The sequence below is a fragment of the Pan troglodytes genome, chromosome 15 (genome assembly GCF_028858775.2).
Source record: "Pan troglodytes isolate AG18354 chromosome 15, NHGRI_mPanTro3-v2.0_pri, whole genome shotgun sequence".
NCBI lineage: Eukaryota > Metazoa > Chordata > Mammalia > Primates > Hominidae > Pan > Pan troglodytes.
The window spans coordinates 19636161-19656208 of record NC_072413.2 but is presented as its reverse complement, the minus strand read 5'-3'; the positions used below and the strand labels follow the sequence as shown (position 1 = coordinate 19656208).

General features: G+C 41.4%; 1 protein-coding gene across 17 annotated transcripts in view; it reads left to right on the top strand.

Annotated features, from left to right (window-relative positions):
* Positions 1-1728: 1728 nt before the first annotated feature.
* The window catches only part of HNRNPC (heterogeneous nuclear ribonucleoprotein C), a 60092-nt gene continuing 41772 nt past the window's right edge, over positions 1729-20048 (top strand). For 2 of the 17 annotated variants that reach the window (XM_016925793.4, XM_016925792.3), the window contains exons 1-3: positions 2018-2222; positions 2852-2897; positions 8174-8199. The gene's annotated coding sequence lies outside the window, so the exon portion shown is untranslated. 17 annotated transcript variants of the gene reach the window in all.

Below are 20048 nucleotides of genomic sequence, written 5' to 3'. Positions count from 1 at the left end.
GTGGTTGAAGCTGTAATCATCCGGGATCATGCCAATGCACTACAGCCTGGGCAACAGAACAAGACCTCATCTCAAAAGAAAGAGAGAAAAAAAGGACAGTCTATCTGCTTGTCCTGGAAAAATAAAAATTTCCCCTGATGAATAAAAGTTAATGGTTAATATTTTATTAATTTATTAATAGGTAGTAAACAAGGAAAATATATTGAAGAGTAAGAATTAAACTCTGCCATCAAAAAATCTTACCATCCAGGAAGGGAGAGAAGAGGAGTGTAAAACTACCCACGGTGCTATGAGATAATTTTAAATAAATTGCAATGTGGCAATTGAGTCGAGGCTTTAAGCACTCGTAGGATATTCTCCCTCTGATTACTTGCTTAAAGTAGATGATTTGGAAAATATAGAAAAGTACAATAAGATTTTAAGGCTGGGCGCGGTGGGTCACGCCTGTAATCCCAGCACTTAGGGAGGCTGAGGTGGGCGGATCACGAGGTCAGGAGATGGAGACCATCCTGGCCAACATGGTGAAACCCCGTCTCTACTAAAAATACAAAAATTAGCTGGGCGTGGTGGCACGCACCTGTAGTTCCAGCTACTCGGGAGGCTGAGGCAGGAGAATCGCTTGAACCTAGGAGGCGGAGGTTGCAGTGAGCCAAGATGGCGCCACTACACCCCAGGCTGGTGACAAAGCGAGACTCCGTTTGAAAAAAAAGAAGTTAAAGAAAAAAATCACATGTAATTTTCCCACCAGGAGAGAACCACTACTAACACTTTAGTGTATACTTTCTCCCATATTTTTCGTCTTTGCTTTTTAAAATAGTTTAAAGTGGTCTGGCGTGGTGGCTCACGCCTATAATCTTATCACTTTGGGAGGCAGAGGCGGGCGGATCACCTGAACAGTCTGGCCAACATGGCGAAACCCCATCTGTACTAAAAATACAAAAATTAGCTGGACATGGTGGCGTGCACCTGTAGTTCCAGCTACTCGGGAGGCTGAGGCAGGAAAATCGCTTGAACCCGGGAGGCGGAGGTGGCAGTGAGCCAAGATCGCGCCACTGCACTCCAGCCTGGGCGACAGTGACTCTGCCTCAAAAAAAAAAAAAAAAAAAAAAAAAAAAAGAAAAAAGAAACCGCTCGCTTAGTAGAGCTGATGCTACCCCACTGCGTGCGCAGTTCCTATAATGTAACCAGAGAGACTGGCTGGTGACGGGGGTAGGTAGGAGACAAGCCATTTCAAGAGGAGGGAAATTAAGGGACCAGATTTGGAGGGATGGGCCAATTTTGCTGGCACTTAAGATATTAGATGCCCTGGGGCCAGAGGCCAGGATTCTGCACTTCCTTTTTATATTGGAGAGGAATAAGGAAGTCAGTGGGTTTGGATGGAACATGTGTTGTCTGAAGAAAGGTTTAATAGGCCAAGAAGCAGATGTCTACGAGGTAGCTGACATTCGAATCTGGAACTGAGAAAGGGTCTGGGGTTGGAAAAACTGCAGGGCTGGTTAGTTTTCTACACACTTTAACAAGGCCTAGTCACTGCTGCTCCCTCCTCATTTTAAGAAAAGTCCTTTCTTTATTCACATTGCACAACGGAGGCTTCATTTCGCGCTTTTTTTTCCCTAGGCCCGGGGCTGGGGCAGGTCTTTTGCGCCCGTCACCTAACTACGCCCCTCAACCCTTTCCCCGCCCCCGCGCAGCCGGAAATCCGAGGTCTGGGCGGACCTTCTACTAGGCACTCTAAGGGGCAGCGATAGGACGCCGCGGCCGCCAATCAGGCCTCCCAGATACCCGGATGTGAGACGGTGCGCGATACAAAGGCGAGTTTCCACCCAGAGGGTCGTCCCGTGCAATAGCCAATAAGCATTCTCCAGGCAATAAATGACAGGAAAACTAACCAGTTATAAACTAGTTTCTCTCACGCATGTGGAAATTCTCCTGCTTAGTCTAACCCACTGCTAATTGTGATTGGATATCATTGTGAGGAGCGGTTGAACTGTATAATTAGGAGCGGGAGCGAAAAAACGCACAGCCAATAGGAAGATTCTCAGGAATGGGGCGGGGACTAGGCCTTCGCCTCGGCGGCAGAGGAGACTCGGGGGCCATTTTGTGAAGAGACGAAGACTGAGCGGTTGTGGCCGCGTTGCCGACCTCCAGCAGCAGTCGGCTTCTCTACGCAGAACCCGGGAGTAGGAGACTCAGAATCGAATCTCTTCTCCCTCCCCTTCTTGGTAAGTGGAGAGGGCGGACGCAGGGAAGGCGCTGGGTTTTTCGGGAAGCGAGAGGGGGTGTGGGAGAGAAGATGTGGGAATCCTTCCCCCTAACTAACCGGGCCCTCATTTATTCTGCTTGTTTTGGGGGATTAGGTTGAAGCCGGGGGCAGTTTTATAGGCCTCAGCCTCTGCATAGGTTTAACCTGGTGTCCTCTAGGCCACGATCGCCAGGGAAAATGTCCTTTTTTCGCTCTTCCTGTGTTAACGGCTGCTTTCCTTTCATTTTCTACGACCGCGAGGACTACGGGATCATGAAAATGAAGATCGTGATGCTCGTTAATATAGTCGAAGTTAACGTAGCGCCGATGCCTTCTATTACCTCCGTTCTTCTTACATGTAAAAAGTGGGGGAGGGGAAGGGGGAAGGTTACCAAGTAGATGTATCGCGAGCCTTTAAATCCTGGATCGTGCCGCGTGGCCTACGAGAAAGGTTTAACAAAAGATTTAGCATTTTACTGATAACTTTTTATTTTATTTCTCTCTATGAGCAAATGATGGAGCTCGAAGTAGTTATTTTCACTTACATTTGTAAAAGGAAATATTGTGATATAACTATATTAATATTTACAGCTGACTTTTCATCTGCAGGTTACAAAACACTTGAAATATATAAGTTAGTGGAACTTTGCTTGAGGTAGGTATTAACTCTCTTTCTCAGACGGAAACTTAGGCAGAAAAGTGTTGGTTGCTAGGGTCATATTAAGTCAGTAGCAGCACTAGTAAGGAATTTGACCACGAGGTCAGTCGAGTGGTTTGTACCTAGTTAATGGAATACCTAGTTAATATAGTTCTAAAACTACTGTATTGCAATCTTTGCCAAGAACCTGATGACGGAAACCACGAGGTAACTGGAAATTCCCAAATTGCGCTTAAGAAAAATACTACGAGACTTGAGAATTTTTTAACGTAACTTCCTAAGTGTAAGATGACAAAATTTGATTTTCGGGATATTCTGGCGTTAATTTTCCCGTCCGCCTAAACTTGGGCAAAAATTCACAGCTACGTTATATTAAGCAAATATTAACAGTGCCTATTATTTGCTGGGTGCTGAAATTTGATAAAAAACTTAAAAGTTAAAAAAATTGTATAGATCTTTAGTGTCACATTGACTTATCTGGGACATCGCTTTTTTTAATCCTCACATGAGATTTGGCTAAGTTTATTTTTCACAATCTGTTAATCCCACAAAAACTAAAGCTGTTAAGCACAGTTTAAACCAATTCTGCAGCGTAAGAAATTCATCTGTAAGGCAATCTATTTGATAGCAAGTAAAATAAGGGTCAAAAACATCGCGACCCCTTTCTTAAGGCTTAAACATTTATATTATTACAGGAACTTAAAACTAAAGGTTATCATTGTGCTGAACTGTTAGAAATGAGGTGATGGTAAAAATAAATTGGGAAATCATGAAGTAAAAATGTTGGCAAGGAGAAATGTCAGAAATTAGTATTTAAGAACTGTTAATAGTAGTTGAAATTGATTGACGGGCACTTTTCTTTGAGGTGTTCGAAAATGGGTTCCTTCCGGTCAGTATGTATATCAGCGCACCAAAAATTCTTTGAGTTAATATCCGAAACTGTTTGCCACGGTATTTATATCACAATTCTAGGTGTGTTCTCAACTAGATAGGCGTCTAGTAACATTTTCATATTGGCTAGGGGGAAAAGTTGAAGAAGGATGGCCAGGTTGCAGGTTTTCTGACCTTTTTTTTCCCCCCTCATGCCAGTGCCACTCTCGGGAATACTTGGTGGTTGATGTTCCTTCTGTAGAGAATTTAAACAGCTTACGTTTGTAATTAAATCTCTAGAGGATTTGACATGGCATTCGACCTTGTTTTGGATGGAATGGCTGTGCGAAACAAGCAAAGAATAAACTCCAAAATAGCTAGTTGCTCTAATTTTAAAGACTAAGGGGCAAATTATTAAATCTTAATAAAGTGTTGAATGTGAGAGGTGTTGGCTGGGGAGTAAGTTTGCCTAGGAGTTAGGAGAAACAGATTTTCATCCTCCTTAGGCAAATAAGGGGACTTAGAGTTTTTTTTTAAACCTATTTGAATTTTTAGTTTCTAATTCAAATTTTTTGTTGCCAGAAGACTAAAAACTGTACAGATTGAGTTTTATTAAAAGCAGTTTTGTTTTTTTTTTTTTTGAAACGGAGTCTCACTCTTGTTGCCCTAGGCTGGAGTGCATGTAGTGGCACAATCTCAGTTCACTGCAACCTCCGCCTCCCGGGTTCAAGCGATTCTCCTGCCTCGGCTTCCCGAGTAGCTGGGATTACAGGCGTGTGCCGCCGCACCGGGCTAATTTTTATATTTTTAGTAGAGACGGGGTTTCACCGTGTTGGCCAGGCTGGTCTCGAACTCCTGAGCTCAGGGAGTCCTCCTGCCTTGGCCTCCCAAGGTGCTGGTATTACAGGCGTGAGCCACCGCACCTGGCCCCGGTTTTCTAAATTGGTAGTTATTATTACTATTCTTAACCACATTATTTCAGTCTTCAAGTACTTTATTAGTAGTTGTCTCTGGGGAGCATTATTTGCTCTTAATATGCATATTCATGTATTCTCATTGGAAATGGGAAGGTTTTGGTTTTGTGCATACTAGATTTACTAGAGGATTGGTGAGAACCAGAACTTTGAGGTGTAACATAACTACAGGTATTCTCGATATTGGAAATTTTGAGTTTATTAACATAAAAGGAAAAAAGGTTTCTTTGGTACATTTACTATCATAGGTTATGTGTTTTTGGATTTATTTATATTGTATCAGGAAAACATTATTTGGTGCTCTAACTTGATTCTGTCACAGTACACTGGAAGGTCAGGCATTTTGTTTAAAGAATTGATTCTAAGGCCGGGTGTGGCTGCTCATGCCTGTAATCCCAGCACTTTGGGAGGCTGAGGCGGGTGGATCACGAGGTCAGGAGTTTGAGACCAGCCTGGCCAACATGGTGAAACCCCCATCTCTACTGAAAATAAAATTAGCTTGGCGTGCTGGCGCTCGCCTGTAGTCCCAGCTACTCGGGAGGCTGAGGCAGGAGAATCGCTTGAACCTGGGAGGTGGAGGTTGCAGTGAGCCATTGCACTACTGCACTCCAGCCTGGGCGACAGAGTGAGACCCCATCTCAAAAAAATGATAATAATTGATTCTAAACTGGGGAATAGAGAGATTCCCAATTTAAAATCTTCACAGTGGTTCTCAAACGTTAGCCAACACCAGAATCAATAGGGCTAGTTAAAACAGATTGCTATGATCTCTACCACCAGGGTTTCTAATTAAGTAAGTCTGGGGTGGGCCCTGAGAGTTTGCACTTCTAGTAAGTTCCAGGTGATGATGCTCATGCATCACTCATTCTGAGAGGTACCCCTTTAGAAGAAGGGAACCAAACCTCAGGCAGGTTTTGACAAAGAATAACCTAGAGATACTTTTTTTCTAAAACTATCTTTGAGCTTTAGGTAAGGATACTTTTTTTCTTTGAGAGCCTCACACTGTCACCCAGATTAGAGTGCAGTAGTGTCATCTCAGCTCACTGCAACCTCTGCCTCCCGGGCTCAAGGGGTGCCCTCAGCCTGCTGAGTAGTGCTGCTAATTTTTTGTATTTTTGGTAGAGGCAGGGTTTCACCATGTTGCCAGGCTGGCCTTGAACTCCTGAGCTCAGGTGATCCACCCGCCCCAAGCCTCCCAGAGTGCTGGAATTACAGGTGTGAGCCATGCCGCCTGGCCTCAAGGAATATTCTTGATTGAAAATGGTGCTAAAGTTGGTCTTTTTAAGAGTGGTAGCTCTTCAGTTTAACATAAATAACATCTTGGGAGATACTGAGCTTTTTGATATTGAAAGATAGAATTGGTTTCTTTTCACATTTTTCTTTATTTTTAAGCTTATGTCTTGTGGCACCTGTACAAAGGATTTGGTTGTGGTTGAGCTATAAAGTTATGTATCTTGAAAATTGATTACCAGGTTTGGGCTGTGGCTCCAAATAAGAAAATGAAATGTTTCACCATAACTGTATTTCATAAACAGGAAAAGAACATTCAGATGTATATTTCTTACAATTCTTCACAAACTTTTTCCACAATTTGTACATTCATACAGTTTTCACACATCAAATGTAAAAATTAACTGTCATTCCTACACTGTTCTTTTTAAAAATTTATGGTACTTGTTGCTGCTGTAGTCATTCATGTATAGTTGGCTCAAGGAACACTTCTAAAAGCTCAATTAAAAATTGTTTTTTTGAGACAGGGTCTCTCTCTGGCCTGGCTGAAGTGCAGTGGCGTGATCAGAGCTCACTGCAGCCTCGAACTCCTGGGCTCAAGTGATCCTCGCTCCTCAGACTGCTAAGTAGCTGGGATTTCAGGCTACCACACCCTGCTAGTGTTTTTTGTTTTTAATAAAGTCTCGTCATGTTTCCCAGGCTGGTCTCAAACTACTGAGCTCAAGCCATGCTCTACCCCGGCCTCCCAAAGTGTTGGGATTACAGGTGTGAGCCACCACACTTGGCCTTAAAATATTTTAATTTCCTCAAATTTACAAAGGAGAATAAGACCTCATGGCTAAATTGAACCGTGAGTGCAGCTAGTCCATTGTTTGCACAAGGAACTACAGTCTAATTGCAGTTCCTATTTTAGCTGATGAAACAACCAGTTTGTCATGGAAATTATTTTAGGGTGGTGTTATGTACCAGATTTTTAGAATCCATAACTTGAAATTAGCTTTACACGCTACATAGTAAATAGTGGACTACAGAAACAAAAGTATTAACATAAGGACCTTAATTTTTTTCACCTATTTTATGACCTTAAATATTCAGTAGCCATAATAGTCTTTTTTTATTCCATCTGTATTTTCGTTTTGTCAGTGAGTGGAATAATGTGCTCCTTATTTAAAACATCTTTTCCCCTAACAGTAGAACCTATTAGGTCTTGTGGTTTGATCACTCACTGGTTTTGAGAATAATGAGTCATCTCTAGTATAGATCTTCATGGTAGGCCATTCACCTTCAGTCTATTACTCATAGCAAAAACTCCACGGACTTTAAGTTTAAAACCCATGAATCTGCTTAGGTTTTATAATCTCAATATTTGACATTTGCTCACTATTTCATCTCTATTTGTTGGCCCGGTTTTTCTGTATTTGCCCAAACTGCTCATTATCAAGATGAACATTTGGGATATACTCTTTTTGAGACCCTCAAGGGCATATTGACATGAATTTAGTTAATTTTAGTCATCTATTGATGTTGAAGAATTGTGAAGACAGTCACTGGTAGAGGTGATTCTGTGGAGGCTATCCCATCCCAGTGGAATGTTAATGCTTTACCAAAATGTGTTAGCTGCAGTAGACAGATGTTTCTGTCTTGGGGGTTTAGGGCACAACATTTCTGAGGAACTCTGACTCAATCTGTCCCTTCTCCTTTCACAGGGCAGCAAGGCGAACCCCATCCCTACTCACTGGAGCTCAGCTTTGATTTTTAACCTCCCTTCCCCACCCTTCCAGAACACACACATTCCATTCCAAAACTGATTTTATAAAGACATTTTAAACATAATGTTGCAACTTGGTGTGCACTACGGCAAATGTACAGGTGTTTTTTTTTTAATTGTTTCCAAAACCGGGACCTGGATTTAAGATGTAATTTTTAAAATTTCTATTTCTATTTTTTCTGCAGCAGTTGGGTTAGAGGAGGAGGAGCCTTTTAGCCTCTCATAAACTGACCTCTCTACTTCCTCGTGTATTTTTAAGATTGATTGATGATGTGGAAAGGGCTTTGCTTGTCTGCTACTGAAAACTTTATCCTTGCGGTTTTTGTGGAAACTGCTTTTGGAAAGAGAAAAGAAATGAACTTTACTGACTTGACATTTTTGCACCTCCCGTTTTTCTAATCTGGGCTATTTTTATTTTTGTTTTTTTACAGTGAGATTTTTTTGATCTTCAGCTACAGTAAGTTATTCCAATTTTTTTTTAACATTTTTCCTGACTTTCCGCTGATTTCCTTTTTATTGTTGTTACTAGTTACTATTACTTATTATTATTATATTAATACTTATGATGGTGATGATGATGATGATAATGACACTGATGATTTTTAACCGGATTAAAATCGAGTTTTTCTGAATGTTTCTAAGAATTTCTCCGGCCTCCTGATTGACTTTGGAGTTTTGCATCTTGGGAGAGAAAGCGAAGGCATTAGTATTTTTAAGTGGTTTGATCACGTAAACCTTTTCTCTCCCAACCCCACCCTTGCCCTCATCCCCTTCCCCACACTGAAAAGAATTTTACTGGCTGTTAAGTCTATGACCTTATTTTTCCTGATCTTTAACTTAACTGTTTTAGAGCATCTCTGGACGTCTGTATTTTTAATTTTTTTTATTTTTGTTTTTTTATTTTTAATCTTTCATTTGTTAAATTTTTAAACTGTGCTGCAATAAAATGTGTGTGGTACTACTTAACACTTATGATCGTGATGGCATTTTCCCTGAAAGCCATCTTCCTCCTGTTTCCCTTGAAATCCCATCCTGCTTTTCCTGTACACTACCCCTCACAAACCACAAGCTGCAGCAACATGGATGCCCAGCCTGGAGCAGCAGCAGCCAGGATGACCTGGAGCCAGGGGGGCCTTCGGAACAGATGCACACCCTTCCTGGGTGATGGTAAGAGGTGTGAGGTCCACTTGGATTCATTACAAAGACTAGGAAATAAACCCGTTTAACAGTTTAGCTGATGTGTATAGGTCATAGCATCTGGAAGTGTTTGGATTAAGCCTTTTGTGTGTGCATCTTGAGGTGTTTCCCAAGGGGGACCACCTCAGTTATTTGTAAACTAATGGAATAATATGAGTTGCTAATTAACTTCGGCTGATTAGAACATTTTGGATACTTGGAAAGAGCAGCTGAAGTTTAAAATGAAAGTGGCTTGTTTTAATGATTAGCAACAAGACAACATATTGGGGAGTCCTTTTTTTTTAGATTATTACAAATCAGTAAACATTTTCTGTCATTTAACATATTCCTTGGGTTTGTGACATTTTTGGATTATATTCTATTTAGACTGTTTTTATCTCATTAATATTTCACAAGAGTCAAACCATAGGAGATACAACATAATATTAAAATGCTGTCTCACTGGAGGGTTTTTAAAAATTTGAAAAAAGGTAGGCTTTTTGACCTCACAAAGCAGGGAAATCTGTTTAACCTCTACATCCAAATCAGGAACCGTCTAAGGCTGACCCCTTTTACAGTGGTGACTCAAGACCCAGCTAGATTTTGGGAATTCTAATGTGAATTCATAGAGTTCTAATGCTAGATTAGGAACTCTAATGTGTTCTGATGATAAGGAGTGTATTCTGTGTTATTCACAGGAATGGTGTAGAGATTAGTAAAGATGTGGATAGCCAAAGAGAAGTTTAGCAACCCGTAGTATTTAACTCACTGCAGCAAAATGTTTTGATAACCATTTTAGAGTTGCTCTGATAGGTTTCAAGCTGGGAGATAATTAGATTTTATTTTAAAATATTTCTATTTTTTGTAGAGACAGGGTCTCGCTATGTTGTCTAGGCTGGTCTTGAACTCCTGGGCTCAAGCGATCCTCCTGCCTTGACACCCCCAAAGTGTTGACATTACAGGCATGAGCCACTGCACCTAACCTGGGATAATTTTTTGAAGGCATATTCGGTACTGTTGTACTAGGGTAAATCACAAACTTGCCCCCTTATACCATATTCGGATGAAAAGTGAAATCTAGTTAAAGTGAACACCAAAGGTACACTCAAAACAGAATGGGAGAAAAAGCAAAAGATTCCTGGAAGTTATCTAGAAAAAGAATGGGAATCTTTTTATTTTTTAAATAGGTGCAAGTTTTATTGATGCTCTCTATTGTATGAGAGCTATTTTTTCTTCTTTGCTGCTGTCAGTGTATGGAAGCTGTTCACTATAGGTTCAGTTTGATTTATTCCTTGTTAATTCTACAAATTTATTATTTTTATGGGACGTTGTGTTTGCGGATATAAAAAATAGTTTATTATGTTTAAGGGCTTCGCAGCTTAGTGAGGGAGACACATGAATGAAATAATGTCCATATATGATGAGAGGTAAACACATATCCTATAGAAGCATGCCAAAATAAGCTGGGGGCGTTGGTACCTGCCTGTAAGCCTGTAGTCACAACTAATTGGAAGGCTGAGGCAGGAGGGTCCCTTGGCCCAGGATTTGAGAGACTGTAGTGTGTGATGTGATTATCCACTGCACTCCAGGCTGGGCAACATAATGAGACCCCATCGTTTTTTTTTTTTTTTTTTTTTTTTTTTGAGACAGTCTTACTCTGTTTCCCAGGCTGGAGTGCAGTGGTGCCATCTTGGCTCACTGCAACCTCCACCTCCCGGGTTCAAGCGATTCTCCTGCCTCAGCCTCCCGAGTAGCTGAGACTACAGGCACGGACCACCATGCACGGCTAATTTCTGTATTTTTAGTAGTGACGAGGTTTCACCATGTTGGCCAGGCTGGTCTCAAACTCCTGATCTCATGGTCTGCCCGCCTCGGCCTCCCAAAGTGCTGGAATTACAGGCATGAGCCACCGCACCTGGCCTTAAATTTTTCTATTTTTAGTAGAGACAGGGTTCAGTAGAGATGCCATGTTGGCCAGGATGGTCTCAAGTTCCTGACCTCAGGTGATCCACCCGCCTCAGCCTCCTGAAGTTTTGGGATCACAGGTGTGAGCTACTGCACCCAGCGAGACCCCATCTCTTTTTAAAACAAGAAAGCATGCAGAAATGGTTACCTAACTAACCCTGAGAGGTCAGGGAATCCTTTTTTTATTATTTTTATTTATAACTTTAAATTTATAAATTTATCCCTTCTACCTTAATCACATAAAGGGATTTTTTTTTTTTTTAAAAATAAGACGGAGTCTCGCTCTGTCACCTAGACTGGAGTGCAGTGGTGTCATCTTGGCTCACCACAACCTCTGCCTCCTGGTTTCAAGCAGTTCTCTGTCTCAGCCTCCTGAGTACCTGGGATTACAGGCACCTGCCAGTATGCCCGGCTAATTTTTTTTTTTTTTTTGAGATGGAGTCTTGCTCTGTTGCCCAGGCTGGAGTGCAGTGGCACGATCTCGGCTCACTGCAAGCTCTGCCTCCCGGGTTCACGCCATTCTCCTGCCTCAGCCTCCTGAGTAGCAGGGACTACAGGCGCCCACCACCACACCTGGCTAATTTTTTGTATTTTTAGTAGAGACGGGGTTTCACCTTGTTAGCCAGGATGGTCTGGATCTCCTGACCTCGTGATCCACCTGCCTTGGCCTCCCAAAGTGCTGGGATTACAGGCATGAGCCACCGCGCCCGGCTATCTGGCTAATTTTTATATTTTTAGTAGAGGCGGGGTTTCATCTTGGCGAGGCTGGTCTTGAACTCCTGACCTTGAGATCAGCTCACCTTGGCCTCCCAAAGTTGGAATTACTGGCGTGAGCCACTGTGCCTGGCCGACGGGATCCTTTTAAGAGAGGTAGTGTACTGAAATGAATCTTAGGGCCAGAGAATAAAAGTTTGATTGCCATACATGCCAAGGAATTTATATTTTATCCAGAAACCAATGTTGAGCCATTTTAGAAATATTCTAAACTGGAAAGTGACATCAGATTTTCCTTTTATTTTTATTTTTTGAGACAGGGTCTTGTTCTGTCACCCAGGCTGGACTGCAGTGACATTAACAAGGCTCACTGCAGCCTTGACCCCCTGGGTTCAAGCTATCCTCTGGCCTCAGCCTCCTGTATAGCTGGGATTACAGACATGCACCACAACACCTGACTATTTTTTATTGTTTTTTTTTTTTTTTGGTGGAGACAGGTCTCATTTTGTTTCCCAGGCTGGTCTCAAAAACTCCTGGAAGATTTTAATTTTTAGGAATGTCTTTCTAATAACAGTATGGAAATGGTGTAGAGGAAATGAGATTGGAAGTAGGAGATTAATAAAGGAGATATTAAAATCCAAGGAAGAATAACGACCTGGCTTGGACAAAGGTAATGCTATGAGATTAGAGATTAGGAGGTAAAATTAGGAGCATCTCAGGACGGATGTGATAAGGTGGACAAGAACACAGATTTGGCATGATTGCTGGTTTCTAGCTTCTGGGATAGGGATAGATATTGGGGAATGAATGAAGGGAGCAGATTATAGTTTGAGGGTGGGAAAAAGAATAAACATCTTGGAGGTGTTCAAGGAACATTCAAGTATAAGATGTTTTATTAAGTATCTGAGTACTATTTGAAAATCATTAGGTTTGGGCATATAGGGATGAACAAAACATGTCCCCTGCCCTCTTAGATATTATAGATCATTGAGGGAAGAAACAAAGTAAATGGCACTTTTCCCGGTAAGGATCGATGAAGGAAAAGAACAGCGTGGATGAGAAGATGGCAAGGGAACCAAAATTAGAACATGGAATTTGGGGGATGCTGCCAGGGAAGCTTAGCTACGTGGAAGTAGCTAATGGTGAAGCTCATTCTGTAAGAAAACCATATGTGAAAGCACAGATAATGAGGGGGAACAAGACTTGGCCTCCAAGTAAGAAATAATACTGGAAAATAATTACCAAGAATACATAGATGAGGGATGGAGTTAGAGAGGTAGGCAAGGACCAAACATTTCATAGCACGGGACCTTAGAGGGTCTTGTTTAAGATCCTGTCTTGGGCACAAGTAGAATCTATTGAAGGATTTTGAAGAAGAGGTCTGGTTTATCTTCTGTTGCGTAGGGAATATTAGTGATGAGAACTAAGAGGGCAAGTAGGGCAGTAAGTTTGGAGACCTATTAGAGTAGGCCACTGTCTCAATCTCTTGAAGAAAATAATCATCCCAGGCCTAACAATAACTTGCCCTGGTTTTTCAAATGAATTTTTATTGGGTGTATTAATGAGCAAAATCAGTCTGAGTAAGATAGGTTGAGAACTGATGAGGCTCCAGGAAATTACTAATTATTTCTGATACCTTGTTGGGTCATATAATGGCTTTCTGATTTGGCAGAAAAAGGTAGCAGGACATTAATTTCTCTTATGGAAGTATTCTAAACACTTGACTATGTCCACCACTGTTAAAGTTGTGAGTTTGTGTTAACTTAATCATCAAAACCTTGAGTAGGAGTAGATATTGTTATTCATGTTTTAGAGGTGAGAATATTGGAGTACAGAATTTAAATAACTTGCCTAAAGTTAAACTGCTTTAGTGGTTTAGCATGGATTCAACCCTGGGATTAAGGGTGCAGATTTCAACACTTAATGATAGTAGACTCCTTTCGTCACTTTGATACGTTGAACTTTTTTTTTTTTGAGACATAGTCTCGCTCTGTCACCAGGCTGGAGTGCAGTGGCATGATCTCTGGCTCACTGCAACCTCCGCCTCCTGGGTTCAAGCGATTCTTGTGCCTCCGCCTCCTGAGTAGCTGGGATTGCAGGCATGCACCACCACACCCAGCGCATTTTTATATTTTAGTAGAGATGGGGTTTCACCATGTTGGCCAGGCTGGTCTAGAAATCCTGACCTCGTGATCCGCCCACCTCGGTTTCCCAAAGTGCTGGGATTACAGGCGTGAGCCACTGTGTCCGGCTGAGCATTCTAGAAAAACAGATTTTAGTTTGGTTAAAGTTCCAAAGAACAACTTTGGACTTTTATTATTAAAATTTTAAAACTAAATATGTTTATATTTTTGCCCTTGAATTCCCAACACCTTAAATGGCTTAAAGATGTGTATATGTGCAAGGTAGTAAATTGTTTAGGTAGATGTATCTTGTTAAAATGTTACCATGGTTGTGATGGCATTGTTAATAGGGAAGCAAGCACATTTTAAAAGTGAGCTTTAGGCCAGATGCAGCAGTTTATGCCTATAATCCCAGCACTTTGGGAGGCTGAAGTTGGAGGATAGCTTAAGGCCAGGAAAGTCTGGCAACATAGCAAGAGCCTGTCTACAAAAAGCTGGGCATGGTGGCACACAGCTGTAGTGTAGCTCCCTGGGAGGCGAGGCGGTAGAATTAATTGAGTTCAGGAGTTTGAGGTCAGTGTGAGTTATGATTGCGCCACTGTACTCCAGCCTGGGTGACAAGAGTGAGACCCTATCTCTTAAAGTAAAAAAACAAAAGTGAGCTATCTTTTTTTTTTTTTTAAGACTTATAAAACAGAAGTGAACTTCAGTTGGAAAAAAATTATTTATGATTAAAAAAGAACCACGGAGACGGATGCATTAACTAAGCCCAGGGGTCCTTTTTCAATCCTCATCTCACTTGACCTGTTGGTTCCATTTAACCAGATCTCTTCCTTGAAACGTTTTTATTTTTTTTTCCTTTGCTTCCAGGTTTTTGTAACATGTTTCTGTTACATGTTAAACTTCTTTCTGTTGGAGTGCCCCATGGTTCAGTCCTTCCACTTCTCTTTTCTGTCCACACTCTGGGTCCAATTTCATTCAGATTCATTCATGATGTAATATACCACCTATAAGCTGATTTCGACACTTAAGATCAACAGCCTATACTTTTCTTTCGAATGTCATACCAATTCAGTTTACCTGCATGACAACTCTGTTGAATATCCAATATGTCAACTTAAAAGTGCAAAACTGTGCTCCTGATGTTCATGCCTCAAACCAGTCTCTTGTGTACTTTTGCCGTTTTCAGTTAATGAAACAATTTTTGTGTCTCTTGGGCCAAAGATTTTGGCTAGCCATCCTTGACTTTTATTCTTCTCACCTTTGGCCTATTAGGAAATCATGTTGGCCAGGTGTGGTAGCTCAGGCCTGTAATCCCAGCACTTTGGGAGGCTGAGGGAGGCGCATCGCTTGAGCTCAGGGGTTTGAGACCGGCCTGGGCAACATGGTGAAACCCTGTCTCTTCAAAAATATACAAAAATTAGCCGGGAGTGGTGGTAAGTGTCTGTAGTCCCAGCTACTTGAGAGACAGGCATGAGAATCGCTTGAGCCCAGGAAGCAGAGGTTGCAGTGAGCCGAGATCGCACCCGCACCATTGCACTCCAGCCTGCGTGATAGAGCAAGACCCTATCACAAAAAAAAAAAGAAAAAATGCTGTCAGCTCTTCAAAATATACCACTACTCATATTGTCGACACTTGGTCCAATTTCAAGCCACCCTTGTCTCCTGTGCGTTATTATATATAAGAGGTTTGTATTTCTTTTGTCCCTCCCCACTAGTTTTGTTCTTAAAAGTGATAGCTAGATTGATCCTAAAATGTATTGTTTGAAGGATTTTTTTTTTTTTGGGGAGATGGAGTTTCGCTCTCTTTGCCCAGGCTGTAGTGCAGTGGTGCGAGCTCGGCTCACCGCAACCTCTGCCTCCCGGGTTCAAGCAGTTCTCCTGCCTCAGCCTTCCAAGTAGCTGGGATTACAGGCACCAGCCACCAAGCCCAGCTAATTTTTTTTTTATTTTTAGTAGAGACAGGGTTGCACCATGTTGGCCAGGATAGTCTCGATTTCTTGACCTTGTGATGTGCCTGCCTCCGCCTCCCCAAAGTGCTGGGATTACAGGCGTGATCCACCACGCCTGGCCATTGAAAAATGTTTTGCCTGAAAACAAACAACCTAATGGCTGCCTTTTTCAGCATTGAAGTCAAAATTTTTCTGTGATTTACAGGGCATCCCACGTGATTTGTTGTGTCCCTTCCCTTGCTGTTAATATACTGTGCTTCAGCCACACTGGCCTTCTTAACTGTATTGAACACATTGGATATGTTTCCACTTTAGGACTTTTCCTTGGAATTTTCTCTGACTCATACAGTTTGGTTCCTCAGTTCCTCTGAGATTTTTTACTCAGAAGCTACCCCCTTAGTGATGTGTCTTCCCTTATTTAGCGCTTTAAGCTCCCCTTCTCCTAAATACTCTTTAGCACTTATCACCAACTGTGGAATTTGTTTTTTTCTATGTAAAGACTTAAGAGATATGTCCAGAAATACATATGCCAAACAATTAACATTGATTGCCTCTGGGCAAGAAGTGGGATTTAGGAGATTTGAAACTTGTGTACTATGTGCTTAAGACTGAATATTATAATGATCAATGTGGTAGTATTTTCCTTCTAATTAAAAAGCTTAAAAATGTACATCAACTCTTGTGATTCTGTGTGGGCATAAATAGCATAGCTAGTCTGTGTAATAGGGGTTTAGTAAGCAGTGTTAATAGTTGAAGAAACTGCTTTAAAAGGTTTAGCTGTGATAGAGTCGAGTTAGCATTTGAGCACATAGACTACCGTGTTGCCTGTATCAACATTTGGGAGAGCTTGACCATTTTAAAAATATGTATTCTCTACTGAGAAAGCATGGCTATTTGTAAGAGGTAGAGTGAATTAGAGAACTTTTTTTTTTTTATTATTTCTACCTAATCTGATTCTGACTTTACCAGTCTGAAATATTCTTCCTGTTTTCTAATTATATTGACCTATGGCTCCTAAGTTGATTTTAAAACTGAAAAAACTCCAGGAGTTCATTGAACCAGATTTAGGCTTTTCTGGCTAGTCTTGAATAACATTTAGGAGTAGTTTAGTAGAGTACATTTTGAACAAAAATTTTCCTCCAGTCCTCTAACTAAAATAGGTATTCTGAAGAGGATAAACTATTCCTAATGCATTGTCACTCCCTATATTGATCCTTTAAATAAAATCTTCACATAAGTGGGTTTTCTAGCTTCAGAGCGAGAAGAAAAGTTTTCTCGTGCTATTACCCTTAAGTTTGTGGAATTCATGCTAGAGTTATGGCTATGCTGTTTAAAATGTAGTTTTTCTGTTTTTTGTTTTGTTTTGTTTTGTTTTTTGAGACTAGAGTCTCGCTCTGTTGCCCAGGCTGGAGTGCAATGGCACGATCTTGGCTCACCGCAACCTCCGCCTACCGCAACCTCCGCCTCCCGGATTCAAGTGATTCTCCTGCCTCAGCTTCCCGAGTAGCTGGGATTACAGGCGCCTGCCACCACGCCCGGCTAATTTTTGTATTTTTACAAGAGACAGGGTTTCACCATGCTGGCCAGGCTGGTCTCGAACTTGCGACCTCAGGCAATCCGCCCGCCTCGGCCTCCCAAAGTGCTGGGATTATAGGCGTGAGCCGCCGCACCTTGCTAAAATGGAGTTTTATTACTCCTTTGAAAAGGAATACTAGTCAAGTGACTGAAGATTGATGTGGATTTGTGAGAGGAGGTGCCTCATCTTTATCTTACGTTTGATCCCAATAAAGTAATACATGCTCATAGAATATTTTTAGAAAATACAACTATCCAAAGATAACATTTGGGTGGTTCTTCCAGGCTTTTTGGGCCTTATATAAACTTCAAAAAGCACTGTCATACAGCATATATATTGAAGTAATAATTTTAAATTTAACCTGAATAGCTTATGTTAGTAGATACAGATCTCTGAAAAATTTGTAGTAGTTACATAGTATTATATACTCTATAATACTACATGGTATATTGTATACTTGTACTGTATTTTATTTTACCAATACACTGTTTTACTCTTCCCCATTTTTTCTTTTGTAAACAAAGCTTTGGACAGTCAAAACTACAGTTGTGCATATCTTTATTTTCTTACATTTAAGCCCCAGAAATGTAATTATTCAAGGGTATGTACATTTTACTTTTTTGCCGGGGAGGTGGGGGAGGTGGGCAGAGTATGCACTTTTTTTTTTTTTTTTTTTTGAGACGGAATCTCACTCTAGCCCAGGCTGGAGTGCAGTGGCGTGGTCTCACTGCAAGCTCCCTCTCCCGAGTTCATGCCATTCTCCTGCCTCAGCCTCCTGAGTAGCTGGGACTATAGGCGCGTGCCAACACGCCCAGCTAATTTTTTTATTTTTTATTTTTTAGTAGAGACGGGGATTCACCATGTTAGCCAGGATGGTGTCGATTTGCTGACCTCGTGATCTGCCCGCCTTAGCCTCCCAAAGTGCTGGGATTACAGGCCTGAGCCACCGCGGCTGGCCGCACATTTTAAAAAGTTCTTAAGTTTGCTCTCCAGAAGCAAGTTTAGCAATTTATTGGCAGTGTTAGTGGCCACTAATACTTAATTTCTAGTTTTGTGAATTACTTTGGATCTTTTGCTTTAAGATTTGACCCTGTATTATTCTGAAGGGTTTGCTAAGTTTTTAAGTTGAATAGTAAAAATGTTGATAGATTTTGAGTGAAACATTGATAAAATGTTGTTTATATTTCTGTGTATAGTTTGAGATTCACATGTAATTTTTGTTTTCAGGTGCATGCACATCTTTGGTGCTATTTTTTTTTTTTTTTGAGATGGAGTCTAGCTCTGTCACCCAGGTTGGAGTGCAGTGGCGTGATTTCTCTCACTGCAAGCTCCGCCTCCTGGGTTCACGCCATTCTACTGCCTCAGCCTCTGGAGTAGCTGGGACTACAGGCATCCGGCTAATTTTTTGTATTTATTTTTTTTTTTTTTTAGTAGAGATGGGGTTTCACCATATTGGCCATAATGGTCTTGATCTCCTGATTTCATAATTCACCTGCCTTGGCCTCCCAAAGTGCTGGGATTACAGGCGTGAGCCACTGCGCCTGGCCAGTCTTTTTTTTTTTTTTTTTTTAAAGACAGAGTCTTGCTCTGTTGCCAGGCTGGAGTGCAGTGGTGCGATCCTGGCTCACTGCAACTTCCACCTCCCAGGTTCAAGCGATTCCCTTGCCTCAGCCTCCTGAGTAGCTGAGATTACAGGTACGCGCCACCACGCCCGTCTAATTTTTGTATTTTTAGTAGAGATGGGGTTTCACCATGTTGGCCAGGATGGTCTTGATCTCTTGACCTTGTGATCTGCCGGCCTCGGCCTCCCAAAGTGCTGGGATTACAGGTGTGAGCAACTGCACCCGGCTGGTGCTATCTTTTAATTGTGAAAAAATTTCACATACACAAAAGAGAATAGTATAATGAACTTCCATGTACTTGTCTCACTTTAATAATCCTTGGCCAGTCTTTTTGTTTGTATCTACATCTCCCCATCCACCCCCTTCCCATGTTATTTTGAAGCAAATTCTTGATATATTTCATCTGTAGATATTTCAGTGTGTATTTTAAAAAGAATTAGGACTTAACCACAATTATCCCACCAAAAACATTTAATAAATTAACTATTTTAATACTAAACATATTTAGAGGCCTGGCATGGTGGCTCATGCTTGTAATGCCAGCTCTTTGGGAGGCCAAGGTGGGCACATCACTTCAGGCCAGGAGTTCGAGACCAGCCTGGCCAATGTGGTGAAACCCTGTCTCTACTAAGAATACAAAAAAATTACCTGGGTAGGGCAGCGCATGCGTGTAATCCCAGCTACTTGGAAGTCTGAGGCAGAAGGATCCCTTGAACTCAGGAGGCAGAGGTTGCAGTGAGCCAAGATACTGCCACTGCACTCCAGCCTGGGTGATATTGTGAGACTTAAAACAAAAACAACAACAAAAAAAGACCAACAAGTCCATTTAGTATCAGAAGTACTACCCTGAGAACTGAGTAAGGCATTCCTCAATGCTGTTTTATTTCTACGGGGATAACATGGTTGGTGGGGTCTTTTTGTTTATTTGTTCTTTTGCTAACAGTCCTGTATGGAATTTTGGAAGTGTTGTTTACTAAAGGTAGGTTTTGAAATTTTCTTAGGAGTTGGGGGTCTTATGGTTATACTCATTGGTGATAAAAATCAAACCTTTTACTATTCTCAGATTTAGATATAATCTCCTGTTTTGGCTGTTTAAGAGAATAGTGTAATAACTTTAAGCCAAATATCCTTGTTAAAAATTATTCTGGGCTGCTAGGTTATTATTTTGTTATACCTGT